We start from the raw sequence: 17,903 nt of genomic DNA, 5'->3' as shown, positions 1-17,903 counted from the left end.
TGTTAAGCAAAAGTACTCAGTAGAGTTTACAGGGATTCAACACCTTAGGCACTCAGATGGTGTAATTACGAATATTTTCTCTAAAACGCATTCTCAGTTGATGTTTGAACTCTGTCATGTTACGTTGAGCTCGTAGACTAAGTGGCAGTTAGATGTAGCGATGCTTCCCATTATAGATGAATGATTTTTTCATTGCCTCAGTCCTCGGACGCCGAATAGAAAGAGCTCCTTGGTTTCTCAGCACGTAGCCATGCGACGGAGTCGTGAACGATTGATTGTGATGAGCAGATGGATCAACTTGGAGCTTCTGCATTTGGATTAAACACTGAAATTCACGAAGGGCAGGGATTGGTAAGATGGATGGACTAACTTCAGAATACAAACAGACAGAAGAATACAGTCGTGGTTTACTGTGAACAATTTTTAGGCATCTGTTTTGGACACGTTGTAGAATTTGCAGCCTTGACTTAGACGCTGCTCCCCAAATTGACACCATGTATTACAACTTTGTTTGGACGAATGCATTATACATAGTGCAGAGCTGTTAGTGCGGCAGGAATTGAGAAGCTTTCCACAACATTCCGCAAACTGAACTTAGACTTCTTTGGAGTTTAGTTATGTGATCTTCCCAACTAAGCGCGGCATCGAGAGTTACACCAAGGTATTTAAAGGCGTCTACTTGCTCCAAAACCATTCCATTCACGACTAACTCTCTATGTGGTGGTAATCGTAGTCGTGGCGAGTGAAACACGATTTATTTAGTTTTACTCAAGTTCAAAGACAGAGAATTTTCATTAAAATAATCTTGAAGGACATGCATATCTTTGTTCATCTGCCAGACAATATTTTCTGGATCTGATGTTTGGTATGACAGAGATGTGTCATCTGCGAAAAAACGAGGCTTGCCATATAAGTTTAATCTTGCCAGGTCATTGATGTAAACCAAAAACAGTAAGGGACCAAGGTTACTTCCCTGTGGCACTCCAAAGGATAACGGACACGGGGCACTTATGGAGTTGCTGATCACAACACATTGGGTACGGCCAGTTAAGTAACTCTTAACTAGATCGTTAGTTGTTCCTCTTACGCCATACGAATCTAACTTTTGCAACAGCACCTCATGGTCTATAGTGTCGAAGGCTATTTTAAGATCCAAAAACAAAACTCCCATAATTTTACGTGAATCCATTGCCTTGTAGATGTCATCAGTTAGCTCACACATAGTAGTTAGAGTACTGGATCCGGTTCGAAATCCATACTGATGCTATACAGGACATTATTCTGGTTGAAAAAGCTGGATGATGTCCGTTTTGCTGTCAGACTTATGCACGGCAATCACTCGAGCCATCTTCAGACAATCGGGGTAGATACCAGTCGAAATGCTTTCATTGAAAACGTCCCGTAACAGTTTGGAAAATATTTCGTGATGTGTTTTGAGGAACGCTACCTGGGTGCCATCTAAACCGCAACTTTTGTTGGAATCAAGATCTCTTATTCTCAAAATAACCTCTGTAGTGCGCGCCAAATAGATGGAGTTTCTCAAGGGATTGAGCGTTCCAAATTTATATATATTTCGTCTACTAGAAATTGAACAGGCAAGCTGGGAAAAACTCATTGAAACGATTGGCAACCATGTGAAGTTAATTGTCCATCCACGTCGATCTTTACTGAATAATCCCGATCTTTTAGTCCGAAAACTTCGTTCAAGTTATTCCATATACTTTTCTGATCGGCGTTCCGGAATAGGCTAAGGTAAATGATTTTGGTTTGTCCAGTCGAAAATATGATCATGGTTTGTCCACGTTTTTAAATGCTCTAGTTCAGCGCACGTTTGTCAAATTAGGTATTCAAATGTTTTAAAACATATAAATAATATTTTCTTCTTCATGATTTACAGTAGTTTTATAGTATATGTTTTCGGATTCACATGTTTTGAAGGATTATAAAAATACATTCTATTGGTGTCAATGCGCCCCTCACTTGAGCTAACTTTTAATGAACTACCAGATGATTATTTGGCACGTATTCAGACCATTTCTGGATTATATCACTTACAAATATTGTAAACATCATGGTTGCACACCATTTGTATTAGATTTACTTGGCTAAACCATGTAATTAACGCATTTCGATGACCTCAATTCAGATCATGAGTTATCCAATTCACTAATGTTGTTTTGTCCACATGATTTCTATGGCAACCACTTGGCGCGCTGCAGTTTGTTTATGTTTGTTTATGGTGTGCTTCGCCCATAGCAGAAGTAAGGTTTTTCTGTGTTGATTGTGTTGAGGTGAACACTTCTAAAATGCCCAAGAAAATATTCTGAAGAAAGCCTAAATTATGAATGGATATTGATCCACAGATGACAGTAAACTCAAGCAATGACAAATGCAACATCTACTTGAAAATTCGAATGTTTTCATTCAAAAATGGTTATTTCTAGAACTGGACCAACCATGATCATTTTCTGGACAATCCATGATCAGAGGTGGTCAAACCATGATCATAATTGAGGGGCTCAGAATGCAAGGGGTGTAAGTGACTTGATCGATTTCTCTTCATCAACTTTTTATTTAGTTAATAACTCAACTGTAAAAACGTTCCAATTTAAGTTTGCTATAGAATCCGATAGATGAGGTTCTGCCTTTTTTTCCACGTTGGTAAATACAGCTGGGAATGTATTTGCAGCTAAGTTATGACCCAAAGAGAGAGTCGATGTAGAGAAATCGATCAAATCGCTTACACCCCTTTCATTCTAAGCCCCTCAATTTCTCTTTGAGGAAAATCGTTAATAAACATAAATATTTGAATAATTTCAACGCCTTGTGGTACAATTAGAAGCTAGAGACTTAGGGCTTTTCAACAAACCCAAACTTTTTTTTATGCTTCTGAACAATATTATCTTTCATTCGTAACCATTTCCAAAGATCATAGGACATCCAGGGACAGTGACCTTTGATACTTGCTCTCACCTGAACTGATCTAGCAAACTTCTCCTTTAATGGGTTATACAAATCTAACACATATTCCAAACGTTCAAAAGCGGTTCCTTGAGGCGTACACACTGTCGATGCCTTAAAAGCTTCTATTAACTTGCGGTAATTGGTGATGGTTTTACTAAGCGTTCGACATGTGACATCCTTGTGCACATTGAAGGTGGATAGAAAAAGGTTGTGGTCACTAGAATCGTTACATATAGTTTCATTCACTATGTTATTCAGCATTGTTTCGAAACAAACTACACGATCCAGAACATTGTTGCTAGCTGGTCTTGTTGGATAAGTGTTTGTAACTGAAAATTTGTAGCATTTCAACATGTTAACATATTCACTTGTAACACAACTCTCAATTTGATTAGTCGGGACGTTAATATCTCCAACAATGACATGAAACTGATTGGTTTTTGCAGCTGATAGCAAAGACTCCAGATTCCTGAAGAAAACTGGTGAATCAAACGAAGGAGGTCTATAAATAGCATGGATGTGAAACGGGGTTCCACTTGCTTCTAAATAGCCGCAGATGCACGTGATGGAACCAATTTGCATGTTCATTTCCCAGCTCATCAAACACGATAGCTTCCCGAACGTAAACTGCCAATCCACATCCAGAACATTCAGGACGACAGGAAAAAATATGACTTGTAACCATTTATCTTGCAAAGATTCGTACGTTTACTTTGCACCCAAGTCTCTCCTACTACCAAAACATCAATCACTCCAACATATCTATTCACAAATTCTTTTATGTTGTCAAATTTGTTCGGGTTATTAATTCCTCTTATGTAGATTTGTAGGATTTTGAAAGGAAAACGAGTCGCAATTTTAGTAATATTTTTATTGAGTTGATCGATAGTATCAAAATAGAAATTATTATTTTTGGTAATCTCAGGATCCATGATAATGAAAAGAAATAGAAACTAATGCTAACTCAACGTTCATTCTCTGCCAACATTCTTTCTTTTCGGCGATGGCTCTAAAACTGGCGAAGAAGAGCTTGTACTCGCCCCAACACGTGTGCATCTCTGCAGTGTTTCCTTCATCGAACGTAGTTGGCGCTTACTTTGGATTTCTTCCACTTTTGCCCCATCGTGCTTTCTCATCAGTATCCTACCGTTCCTGCCTGGTCAGACATACTTTATATCGAAAACAGCTTGCAGCTCCTTAGTCTCCCGTAACAGCTCTCGTCCATGTATTGTAAGTTCATCACGCACAACGATCGTTTTCGTACCTTCCGCAAATCCTTCAAATACTGCCGACACTGGTAGAGGACCATGGGACCGTTTGCAGTCGAAGAAATTCTCCTTCCAACTCTCATTGCTGAACGAAACGAGAACCGGGGCATATTGATTTCCAGTACCTTTCAGGCCCAGTCTACGAGCAGTTACAATCGAATCAGTATTGTTTCGGAATCCTATTGTCATGCCAACCTTACTAACGAGGTGTGTTCGAAAGATAAAATATCTGCGTGTTATGGGCTTATTAATTATTGACCCTAGAACTTGTTTCAATAGCTTAAAAATTGCTTTTAAAATAGGCTATTAAAATCACAAATCTATATATAAACTGGTGTCCGCTCGGAAATCCATTTCAAGAACGTCGTTTGATGTTCGCTGAAGCGAACACGTTTTGCTGAGGAGCATCGAACGACAATAAAAAGTCTTCGTCAAGATTCGTCAACTGCAAACTTTTATAGTCAATAAGAAGAAGAATAAGTAGAAAAAGAAATTCATATAGTTGTGATTGCGAAGCGACATGAGAATGTTCTCGCTAGATCGCCAAGCACTACGCTCCTCTTTCACAATCCCATTTCTTTTCCAGACTGAACGGAGTCGCATTTTTTAGTAAAAGCCGCAGTTCTATTTTCGAATGCTCACGAATTTCGCTATCGATCGATGATTTGAATTGTCAGAGGTTGGGAAGGAGGTATTATTTGCGCTAGGTATTTCCGAGGAAAATCGATTCCTCTTTTGAGCGTTTATACTACATGGGCTGAAAAGTACAGTGATTTTTCAAGCGAACAATCGTTTTTTGGGTAAAGCTGTATTTATTCCTCAACATAGTTTCCTTCGAGGGCAATACACATGGTATAGCGAGTTCCCAACATTTCGATTCCCTTCCTGTAGTACGAAACACCTAAGTCTTCGGAATATGCCTTAATGCCACTCTGCAGACTGCCTATTGGACTCAGGAGTGTGGTGAGGGATCCACGTTTCATCCATTGTAAAAAAAAACGACGAAAGAAGTCCACGCTTCAACAACGCCAAACCGGCTGTTAAATCATCAACGCGCCACCGACGGTCAGCAAACGCGGCACCCATCGTGCGGATAGCTTTTTCATGTCCAAAATGTCGTGTAAAATGTATCCCACTCATTCTTTTGAAATGCTCAGTAACTCTCGCGTATCTTCGCTTTACGATAGTTCAAAACCAGTCGATGCACTTGTTTTACTATTTCTGGATTCGTTGCCTTTTTTGGCCTTCCAGAGCGAGATCCATTTGCGGTGCTGGCTGTGGTGCCCATTTAAAATCCACTAAACCACCGATAAACTGTTTTTATCGAAGGAGCAGAAGTAGAAAAACTGTTCGTCAAACACTGGAATGACTGTTCAGACTGTTGGCTGTTTATTTTTTTTTTTATTTAAATCGTTTATTTTTACAGGCTCAGTTACATAGGTTTAAAGGAGCCGAACTCCTTACTGTATTGTTACTAGTATATATACATTTTTCCTTAATTCTAATGTTAATAATATAGGAAACCGATTACTCGCGGTCAACTCGAGTTTAGAAGGGTGACATATACTGTTGGCTGTTGACATGACTGTTTTTCCCATCAAAAAACAATATTTGATCAAAATACGATATTTCTCTTTTTCCATTTTCTATACGAATGCTCAGGTAGTAACACCTAAACAACTGTAGTTTGTGAACAAAAAAACGAAATGTCATGATACTTCACACTTGTTCATTTTTTAGTGACACCATCTGTTGAAAAATCCCGGCACTTTCAGCCCATGTAGCATTTTTAAACTGAACAAGACAACCGTTAAATTATTACTCTTCTATCTAACGGAACGTCCACAGTTTGTTGAAATTCAAAACAAGAGATCTTCATGTGATTCTGTAAGTTGTGGAGATCCTCACGGCTCTATTCTTAAACCACCTCTATTTTCGACATTCCGAATGGGTTGAACTACTGTAGGTATCATTCATATGCCGACGATTTTCAATTCTATTTCTCTGGTGTGCCCGAAAACCTAATCGATATTGTAGAACAAACAATTGATATAGGGAAAATTATACCATTTCAAGCTTAGGCTCGTTGTAAAGGTGACATTTCACACCAAAAACATTATTTTGCTGTTTTTTTTGTTTCTTCCATTCAGTTGTGAGCAACAGGGTATTAACAATGGAGGTCAACAAAGAGAAAACTCGGAACATTGTAAACTTTTTCTTTTATAAAGTCTAAAATACAAGCTACGCCGCTGAAATTGTAAATGGTGTTAATGATGCCGATACTGTAACAGTAAAACACGTACAAGATTTTTTATTTGAATTTTTTGTCAGACTTATCTCACTTCTTAGCTAGGTGAACTTAGCCTGAATGTTCACCTGCCCCCGGGCTTCTGAATGCCAAAGGCGGACTAGGCTTCGGGACAATTCCAGTTCCAAAGAGAACGACTGGAACAATTCTCGGGACCTCTCTTAGCCCCCACAGTTCCTTGAGTTCCAAGGTCAATGGTCGGTTGATGGCACATCCGGCAAATGTCATCAACGTCTTGATGCCAAACGTACCGCCTGCAGTTTCTTGTCGGCATTATCCTGTCCTGGATGGCTATCATGTCGGCTTCCACTACTGAAGAGAGTTCAGCACGCGTTAGCCACAGATTAGTTGCAGCCTTGTAGACGTGTGGTCGGTCCAGTTGATGGGGGTGGGCACCATGCACTGCCTTCTGCTTCTTCTTCTTCTTCTTCTTCTTCTTCTTCTTCAATGGCACTAACGTTCCTAGAAGAACTTCGCCGTCTCAACGTAGTATTACTTTGCGTCATTTTTATTAGTACTTAGTTGAGATTTCTATGCCAAATAACACGCCTTGAATGCATTCTGAGTGGCAAGCTCTAGAATACGCGTGACCACAGTGCAAGACGGAGGCAATTTCTTTGACGAAAAATTCCCCCGACCAGAACGGGAATCGAACCCGAACACCCGGCATGTTAGTTGTGACGCTAACCACTCGGCCACGGGAGCACAAGTTGTAATCTTCTCCTCCACTGTCTGCAGATTGCAGTTGAGTTGGTACTCCGCTTGCGCCAAGTGCAGAGCGCTGTATCCTCTGTCAACGGCGCAGACAGCCCGGTATAGCACGTTTTGGTTGGCGCGTTCTGCAAAGTACTCGCGCAGTTGTCGTACCTGGGCAACACATAGTGCAGATATGTCTACTATTCCAAGTCTTCTTTGCGTGGTAGTGATACTCTCTCCAGTGCCAATTGAAGATAGTCTATTCCGGCCCCTTTAATGCATTCTTCATCCTCCTCTCAAGGTCCTCTAGGTCATTTTTGCTCCATCTGACTACACCAAAACTGAGGGTCAGCAGGGGAACCGCGAATGTGTTGATCGCGCGTACCTTGTTCCCCGCGTTGGGAAAAGTCTTCAGGACACAGTTCACTCGACTCAAGAACTTGTCTCGCAGCTCCGTCCCGATGTCGGAGTGGCAAATCCCGGTGAGCTGTCGGAATCCAAGGTATTTGTAAGATTCGCCACGAACCATATCTTGTATGAACTCGCCGTCATAGACCTCGTAACCTCCGGATTCGGTAAGTTGTCCTTTCAGCAGATGGACACAGAAACATTTGTCGAGGCCGAACTCCATGTAGATGTCCCTGCTTATATCTTCGACAACCCGGAAAGCTACTCCTAGACACTGACGTGGATCAGCGTAGAGCTTAAGATCGTCCATGTAGAAGTAATGGGTCACTTCTTCGTGGGCGCCGTCCCCATACCTTATCTTATAGCCATGACCGTTTCTATTGAGCGTCCTACTGAGGGGGTTCAGTGCCAGACAAAACCAAAGCGAGCTGAAAGAGACGCCTTGGAATATCCCCCTCTTTATCTGCAGCGGTCTAGACTGCAACACACTTTCCCCATAACTAAGGTGCAGAGATGTGCTGCACTGCCTCATCGCATGCTGCAGGAACCAAACGACGACGGGATCAATTTCATAGATCCCCAATACCCGGACGAGAAACGAGTAAGGTATGGAGTCATATGCCTTCTTATAGTCTATATAGGCCATACATAGGTTCCGCTGGTTATATACCGCCTGGCCGACTATGGCTGCGTCGATGATGGCCTGGTCTTTGCAGCCATGCGTATTTTTCCTGCATCCTTTGTGCTCTTCTGCAATGATGTGATGTTGTTTGCAGTGAACAGAAACTTTGGCGGTTATGATTCAGCTCAGTATTTTGTACAGACTCGATAGGCACGTTATCGGTCTGTACTTTGACGGGTTCAATGCGTTGCTGTCTTTCGGGCGGAGGAAGGTGACGCCACGGGCGACGAATTCAGGAAGGTTGCGTGGATCAAGTAGCGCCTTGTTTAAGCACTCAGCTATCTTTGGATGTGTGACGATCAGCTTCTTGTGCCAGAAGTTCTAAACACCATCGGGGCCCGGTGCTGCCCAGTTCCTCAGGTACTGCGAGGCTTCGCGGACGACGATGATAGCTGGCATCTCTCCAATTTCATCACAACTCTCCTCCTCCCGTCTAAACCACATTTGCCTGTCGAGATGTTGTACTGGGGTCTCCCAATTACCAGTCCAGAAGTTCGTCACATCGCTAATATCTGGCAAACCTTCTCGGTAGTCGGGCTTCTCGTCGCTAATGTGGTCGTAGAACGCTTTTTCGTTATCTCTGAATATCCGATTTCATTCCTGACGCTTTGCAGAGTCAGAGTAACGTTCCAGCCGTTTTGTAAGGACGCTCAATTGCTGCACTAGTGTGTCGAGTTTTTCCGTCAGCTGGTGAGCTCCCAGTTGGCGAAGTTCAGTAGGCCGCACGATCACAGCAACTTGGCGACATAATTTTGCCGATCTGCTGCCTCTTTTGTACGCCATCAGCCTTCCAATTGTGGCGCGTTTGTTTAGGATCCGTTGATCTTTTTCGCGGCACAGTAAACTTTTAGTTGCAGCTCCTCCATGTGCTCAGCATCAACCAAGTGCAGCGGAAGAACGTGCTCATCCATGAGCTTTACTGCACTTGTCAGCCTGCGGAAATGCTGCAACTTCGGGATCCTGAGGCGCGACAAAGGGGTTTGTGTCGCAGAACTGTGAGATCGCCTCGTCGTAGTGGAAGACCAGATCCCGTAGTAGCTGTTGATCTGGCTGTGGGTCTTCCGGCTCAGGGGATTGGTGTACTGTGGCCTCCACTTGTGCTACAGGTTCGCGTGCCCCACTCGCGAATGAATTGTTCAGCCGTACTGAACTTCGTCTCGACACATAGCTTGTTCTGTTTGTTCTAGGCATGTTGTTGCGTATAATCGCTCTACGCCCCGCGTTCATCGCGTTCTGATCAAGCCTCCCGACGAACTCTGGATACGCTTCCTCGAACATTGTGAGTATTAGAGGGCGACCGCTCATGTCCGTCTCCAAAGCAGTGCAGATGTAATAGGCGCGGATCACGAATTTATTCATTTCGTGTATTCACATGATCCGTCGCCTAGTGGTACCCACAAGTGTGGACGACTGTCTACTGGCAGTCGCAACACGTCTCGTAGGCGCAGCATTTTTTCCGTGGTTTTGATGGCTACTGTTTTCGCGTGGCGGTAGCTCTTCGGGTTAAACCCGGCTGGTGGCCCGCTCTTGCAACTCACCCTCCAGCCGCTGGCCGCTCGCTCTTACGCCCGTTTCAGGACCAGCTCCAGTTCGGGGACTCTCCTCGGGTGATCGCATTTTATTGGGTGTATCTTCTTTGCCCGGGAGACAGCAGGTAGGCAAGGTATATTAGAGTCCCACCTTGCCAAAGGAACCTTTTCGGGGCGCCGCCCCTAACATGGAGAACAGACGCACCCCTAAGTCTCCAGTGACCCGGGAGGCCTTCCCTAGGAGAGATATAGCGCTCTAACTCGCTCGCACCCCCTCACTTAGCCACTTTCGACACCCGTTCTCGGAGCCAAAACCAGGTGTGTGTTTCCAGTTCACGCCCAATCTAAAAATGTCGTCATATGATTTTCGTGGAGGCGTGAGATAGGAACATTTGAGACCAACGGACAAGCTCCTACCCTAGTGTTGATCCCCATTTCAGAACCATACAAAACGTGTAAATGATTCTAAAGTACTTCGTTGAGCTTCTGCGGGTTCATTAATGTTGATGGCAAGCTATCTAAACCAGGCCTTTTTGAGAAAATCCCAAACCATTAAAATCTCATCCCCAAAGAACTTCTCTGATAAAAATAAAATTACCTTGATTTTTTTTTAAGAATTTGAATAGAATGTCATGTAAATTTTTCAACTCGTAACTTTCCAGGCGGCATTTTGAGGAAATGTTTTCAAAAAGGTCTGGTTAGACAGTTTTTCATGAACACGAATGCACAGTCATAAATATCATTCAGAATCATTTAATTCTGTTCTTCCATCAAAAACACCGTGATAATTGGGTAATTTGGCATCAATTCATAGAATCCGAAAAGTCATGGCATGGTCTTATGAATAGGGGTTCAGATTCTGGACTTGTCAGCTTGTTTACCAGATCAAAACCCAATCAAGAACATATGAGGAGTGATCGTACGTATTGTAGATGCAGCTTACAAGCAGTATGAGTGAATTGAAGAAGCTTGAACAAGCAGTATCCTCTGCGTAGAACGAGATACACAGTACAATATGGCACAGCTGGGCCGAAACCACTACGAATGGGTTATCTGAACTGATTGAGAACTAAGGATGAACTTCGAATTAGAAACTTTTTTTTAATTCATTTGAAACTGACGTCAATTTTGTAAAGGAGTGAGAGTTTTGACGTAGGACTACGTCTACGCGTTCTATACTTGTTACTTTCTGATCCAAAAACTTATTTCAATAGTCTTAAATTTGCTTTCAAAATAGGCTATTGAAATCACCAATCGGTATATAAGCGAGCGCCGCTCGGAAATCCACTCAGTTCTAATTGAACAGCGATTGGAGCATGTTGTCGCTGTTGTGGTGAAGCTCTTCATTTATCATGAAAGCGCGGATGAACGGTGTCACCAAGAGCCTGTTTGTGCACCTTAGGCCAGAAGGGAATCCATCAGGAGGAGAGTGATGCTACAAACGGTTCCCCGGGAAGATCTCGAAGCAGCCGCTACACACACACATACACGCACGGAATTCTTTCCGTTTGGATCGAGAAAGATCCGGAAAATAATCTGCCAGTTCCTCTAGGAATTTAAAAATACATTCATGTGAAAGAGTTTATTTGAATGTTTTCTAACCATGTAACACTGTGACCAAATATGTTTCAATCAAGTGCTATTAACAGATGGTTATCGAGTTAGCATTAACCACTGGTGTATCCAGTATCGAGGAAAATGTGGAAATATCTAATCGTTACTGAAAATAATCTGCCAGCTCCTCTGGGAATATAAAATTACATTCATATGAAAGAGTTTATTTTAATGTTTTCTATCCATGTAACACTGTGACCAAATACATTAGGTTTTGTGATTTTTCAATCAATCGCAATCAACAGGATAGCTTCTGAAGATTATTCTTCCCCATCAGTAGGATATTTCCGTATCCAATATTGGATGCATAAAACCTTGTGCCTCCAACGTAACGCTCTCGTTTTCGAAGTTCTCCAAATATTCATTCATTCAGAATGAATTCAGATTCAACTTCATACAAATGATCTCTAAATCAACGATAGTCCTACGTCACCCTTGCGGTTATACCATAGATATAACCCACTTCCTGTTTTTCCATCTGGTTCTGTAGTTATGAAACACTGGAATTTTAGTTTTTTTAATGTTTCGCACCTGAACACAACAATAATATTCAAATGACCAGTATTGTAAATGCAAAAATACTCATTGTATTCAACACTATATACAGGGTGGGCCATTTAAAGTGGAAGCATCTAGCAACCCCATAACTTTTTGACAGAGATGTCAGATTAACAAATGTCATACCGCGTTGGAAGCGTCATTTCAGTACAATTTTAACCATGGAACAATACACACCTAAACAACGCGCTGAAATTGTTCAGCTGTACATTCAAAATAACTTCTCAATTGTGTTAACTAAACGTGCGTGGAAAAATAAAAATAAAGTTAAAACATCGCCTGGAGACAACACTATACGTCGATTATATGCCAAATTTATATCGTCTGGTAGTGTTGGTAATGCCAGTCATCTGTCCAGACAACGACCAAGACGTTTCGACGAGAATATTGATGCCGTTCGAGCCAGTGTTGCAGAGACTCCATCGACATCAGGTCGCCATTGTTCGCAAGAGTTAGGCATCGCTCGAACCACCATTTGTTCGTGAAAATGAATTGGACAATTACTGGTTCCAACAGGACGGCGCTACATGCCATACCGCGGATGCCACGACCAAATTATTGCGCGAAATGTTCCCCGGAAGATTAATATCGAAAAACGGCGATTATGACTGGCCACCGAGATCACCTGATTTGACGCCTCCTGACTTTTTTATGGGGATATTTAAAATCCAAGGTATACACTGGTAAACCAAGGACCCTGGCTGCGCTGAAAGAAAACATCCGACAAGAAATTGCTGCCATATCGGCCGAAACATTGGGCAAAGTGATGGAAAATGCCGAAAAAAGGGCACATTTTGCGGTCAAGGCCAGAGGCGGTCATTTACGAGATATCATAATCAAAAAGTAGTTAGAACAAATCTCCTTGAACCAAAATAAATGAATTTCAAAAAAAAAATTAAAATTCCACTTCTTTAATTTGCTATTGCAAAAACAAATCCTTCCACTTTAAATGGCCCACCCTGTACTTCAATTTAACCGACTTCTTACATATCACTAAAACCATAGAAAAAGGAGTGAAATCCGTTTTTATATACTGTCACAGCATACCAAATGATTTCAAACGCAAGTAGAATGAAATAATCACCGCTTTATGTATTCTTTATCGAAACTCAAGGTCAAACACAATTTTGTGTAATTGTAAAACCTGCCTAATTTAGGTAATTTATAAACAAACACAAGCAATGAGTTTGTTATTTCGTTGTACCCGAGGAAAACCGCTGGATCATGCGAGGAATGCATTACCTACCGAACAACCCAAGAAACAGACAGACAAAACTTGCATTCCTTTTGTTTCAATGCACTCGGAGTCATCGGAGTTTGTGATGCAAACCTCATCCTGCGTACCTTCATTACATTCCCCCAACCAAGCTCGACCCTGCTTTGAAAAGCATAATTATGCATTTCAAAACTTGTCAGGCAACACGTTTTACATATGTAAGTAATAATTATGCTCCCGTTGTTGTTTTCGTCGTGAGGCGAGTGCTTCTTCTTTCAATTGGGTTACGTCGAACATTTGGGTTCGTTATTCAGATGCGAAATTATTCATCAATATGGTATACCGTAATGACATCTTCTTCTGGCACGTAAATATCGAAATACATGTAATTGTAATTTAGGGTCTCCACCACACATGGCACAAATGATTTAGGGCAAATGATGGATCTGCACCGGATGCTTGGACCCTTCCCCGCAAAACGGTAGTTTATACCGATCCAATCGATCATCGCCTGATGACTAGCAGGAGGAAGTAATACAATTGCTTCTGATTAAGAGCCCGGACCGATTAGAGCCTTTAGCGGCTGCTGCGGAAGCCTAATGCAGAAAATTGATTCATACCGAAATGTCAGATGCACTGATCGAAAGGTTATCCATTTACAATCTCGAGAATCACATCGATAACACACGCAGGCGCAAACTGTGTCATTTTGTGACTTAATAACTTCTCATTATTTCCCACATTTCGCTCGTTAAGGATGGCTTTTGTTGCAAAACGCACGTGGGAAACGATATGGGCTCGATGGGTTTCCAGCAGTCAATCTATGCATCGGTCCAGCTTAATTGTTTGCTCATTTACGGACAAAAGGGACCATATCCCAACGGTCCTGCTGAGCGAGCTCTTTCTCTCTGTGCTTTGTGCTTTGGTTGGTAGAACAATTGTGTCAAACGAAGTCGGTTGTGATAGGTCAGTGCATTAATGGTGTGTCCAGGGGCTTCTCGAAACGCTTTCTCAGAATGCAATCAATGTTTATGATCTACCTGTCGTGCGACCGATGGGAATTGCCAGTCAATCAAATGTTCTCTCCAGAATTGTAACCGTTATACTTGACGAGGATGTAGTGGGTAAGGAAATACGTAATAGTGGAGCGTATTGTTACGAAATAACCAGTTAAATTTTCGAACTAGCTACAATTATGATAGGACTGTGGAATTGGTACGCTGAACGCCTACTGAGAAGTACTTTAAGCGCGATTTTCTTTTAGTATTATTAGACTTTTCATCATGGAAATACAAAATCCGCCGCAGCTTCTACAAATTATTACTAGTATGTAGTAATAGCTCAGGGCCAACAGATTTAAAAATAGAATGTACAACAGTAATCGTTCGCTAACTGGTCCTGGTTTAACTGGTCTGCTGTTTAACTGGGCGAACGTTAACTGATCCTTGGACCAGTTAAAAAGCAGAATTTCGTAAACAATCGACGCCATATTCAAATTCTGAAATGCTGAGATTTGCTGTGAGGGGCATTCGAATGTAATTTGAAATGTTATGAAAATTGACATTATTTTCGCATGACAAATACATTGATTAAACTACAGAAGAATAATTTTCTTAAATTATATTTCATACCTGTTGTCGCACTCAATGCGAAACTTCCATTGGAATCCTTTTGTTTATCCAATTACATGAACAACGCGAATCAAACAATTCATCGAAGTTCCCCTCGATTTTATTTGACGTTTAACATGCCGGACCAGTTAAAACGCGAATGTCGAGAGGCGGTCTTCCCTTTTCGCCCAGTTAGTGAATGTTTACTGTACTTTGAATCTTGCTTTCGCTGTTCTCATATGTTAAACGTAATTCGTTGCATTTACTGTGGAATCGAATTTAAAGGGCAAATCAAAACTTAATTCAAGCGGTGTTCATATAAACAAATCATTCGCAATACTTAAGAAGAACGAAGTAAGCTTATACGTAAACTGACCAGATGTCCCGCGTTACGCGGAACAGTCCCGCATTTCAACGAAATGTCCCGCGTGAGATTACGTCCTGCGAAACGTCCCGCATTTGGCAATAGAAACGAAAATGTTCCGTGATATCAATATATTTCGCTTTCCCCTTTCAATATATTTACCATGGAATCCCAGATCATCTACGCTCCGATTCTATTCCGCCGGTACTTTCGGCAGAATATGGGAAAGTTAGATCTGATAAAATGTTCTTTACTGACGGTTAATACATAAACGGGTCCACTGGCTTCGGCATCTTCAATGAAAATTCCAGTGCCTCTTTCAAACTCAAAGATTGTTCCGTGTATGTCGCTGAAATGGGTGCGATATACTATGCTCTAGGGATCATTGAAACACTGCCCATCGACCATTATTTTATTTTATTAGTCTCAGCTCAATAGAGGCAATCCGCTCAATGAAAGTTGATAAACGCTCATCTTATTTCCTAACAATAATAAGACATCTATTGAGTGTTTTGGTCGAAAAATTATTCAAGATTACCTTAGCATGGGCTCCCTCTCATTGCTCGATTCCGGGGAATGAGAAAGCGGACTCGCTAGCTAAGGTGGGCGCTTCAGAAGGCACACTTTTTGAAAGGTGAATTGCTTCTAACGAATTTTTTCACATTCCTCGTCAGCACACACTCATTCGTTGGCAGCGCATGTGGAGTGAAGATGAGTTCGGTCGCTGGTTACACACGATTATCCCTAAGGTCTCGACGAGTGCATGGTTCAAGGGATTGAATGTAGGTCATGATTTCATTCGCGTGATATCTCGGCTTATGTCCAATCACTACAACCTAAACGCGCATCTCTATCGCACTGGGCTCGCAGCAAACAATCTTTGCGATTGTGGCGATGACTACGACGACATCGAGCTTATTGTCTGGTCGTGTATCCGGTTCCATGCTGCTCGCTCTCAGCTCTCTAGAGCACTGAGAGCAAAAGGCAGACACTCGGATATCCCCGTTTGGGATATCTTAGGTAGCCGTGATCCTGATCTTCTGCTTCATCTATACCTGTCAGAAACGCCGATGTCAACGTTTAATGATGTTTCCTTCGTTGTGTCCCTGTTTCATATCCCTCCTATCCGATCTATAAACTTTTACTTAGTCGCGGCAATACATACACACACTCTTTACAGATACACGGGCCAAAGGTTGTGCAGTCCACTGATCTTTAAACAAAAGCCAAAGGTTGTACCACTCATGACAACTCTACACGAGCTGATGTTTGTGCCGGCTAGTGACCATTCTATCCTGGATTCCTCGAGTCGAGAAGACGCACCACGCTAGATATGGGGTACAGACTAGGGGGATTTGCTGATTAATGGTCAGCTGCATCCCAATAGGAAGTATCCCGTGTCGGGCACACGTACAGAGCATTGGAGACAGCAACATCACAACCAAGGTGCTATACTATAGGTGGACCGCAATGTCAAAATTGCTGTTCGGCCATTGCTCGTGAAAAAACAAATTTGTTTACAAAACATATCATATCTTTTGGTGACAAATGCATTCGTCGGCAAAATAGCTGCTCGCGCTTTACTGTAGGTAGGTAATTTTCTGGATTTTTTCGTATAACGATTTCTCATAATTGCTTCTACTTTTTCAGATATCTACAATCAGCGGTCGAATTAAAAACAGTGCAGAAGGATGTTTTGAGTATGTTTTAGCTTCTAGCCGCGCAATCAATGCTTTTTTTCCAAGCAAGATGTACTTCTGTTTGGATCCTATCGGCGGGGAAAAAAGTACTTACGGCGACGGTGACAAGAAATAGCGCTGATTGCGAGATTACCAGATCCAGAAGATCCGGAAGGGCTGTTACAAGTAATTGGTTTTGCTAGAGCAAAAGGAGGTTGACAATGATTGCAACAGGTTCGTGTTTATTTTTCAAATTAGTGGACTTTTGTGTTGCTAATATATTACAGGTGAAATAAACTGTTGGAATCACGACTATCGATCACGCCAGAAGATCCGGAAAGAGTTGTTTTTGTTTTTCGTTATGCGGACCTTGTTTCCGCATCCTTTTACTGCACAATAATACGGCATCTGAAGAAAATAAGATATTCACAATATAATTTTGGCATGATAGAGAACCGCGAGATGAACGATTATCTGTGGAGGAGTTGGACAACAGATTTCTTAGACTTATAGCACTTTAATCACACTCACAAGCTCTTCAAATCCTCACTGTCCCCCAAAACTATTGAATAATATGTAATATAAATACCTTATTGCAGCTCTAGTACACTATTTTTCACGAATATATATTTGCTTATTTCTTTCTTCAGTTGTTTTCCTCAGCGAGTTGATATGAAACCATAACGACACAACCAAACAAAAAGTAAACAATGCAGAAATCTACGTCTCGCAACTCGTCTCACGTATTGTCATGAAAGTGTCAAGAACGAAACACCTATAGTTTAGCATCTTGATCACAACTACGAAAACACTTGTAATACTAACCTCGAGCCAACCGCGAGTAATCGGTTATATATCACATATACTAACATAGTTATAAAGCAAACATTGTCGAAATATTGAACTCCCGGCCCCGTCAGGTTGACGCCATATGAGACTCAATAAAAATTCATATTTTGGATAAAAAAAAACAATATATTTCAATATTACAATATCATCATGTTAAT

The 17,903-nt window shown here is 41.7% G+C and overlaps 1 long non-coding RNA gene across 2 annotated transcripts; it reads left to right on the top strand.

Annotated features, from left to right (window-relative positions):
• Positions 1 to 16,666: 16,666 nt before the first annotated feature.
• Positions 16,667 to 17,613, top strand: LOC129762536 (uncharacterized). Of its 2 annotated transcripts, XR_008740656.1 has the most exons (4): positions 16,667 to 16,806; positions 16,868 to 17,130; positions 17,184 to 17,472; positions 17,547 to 17,613. It is a non-coding gene; the product is annotated as an uncharacterized LOC129762536 (long non-coding RNA). The 2 variants fall into 2 exon arrangements; XR_008740655.1 differs by having other exon boundaries at positions 17,184 to 17,606.
• The last annotated feature ends 290 nt before the right edge of the window (positions 17,614 to 17,903 follow it).

The sequence above is a fragment of the Toxorhynchites rutilus genome, chromosome 1, assembly GCF_029784135.1.
Source record: "Toxorhynchites rutilus septentrionalis strain SRP chromosome 1, ASM2978413v1, whole genome shotgun sequence".
NCBI classification, from domain to species: domain Eukaryota; kingdom Metazoa; phylum Arthropoda; class Insecta; order Diptera; family Culicidae; genus Toxorhynchites; species Toxorhynchites rutilus.
The sequence above is the reverse complement of the archived record's forward strand: the minus strand, read 5'-3'. Positions and strand labels throughout refer to the sequence as shown.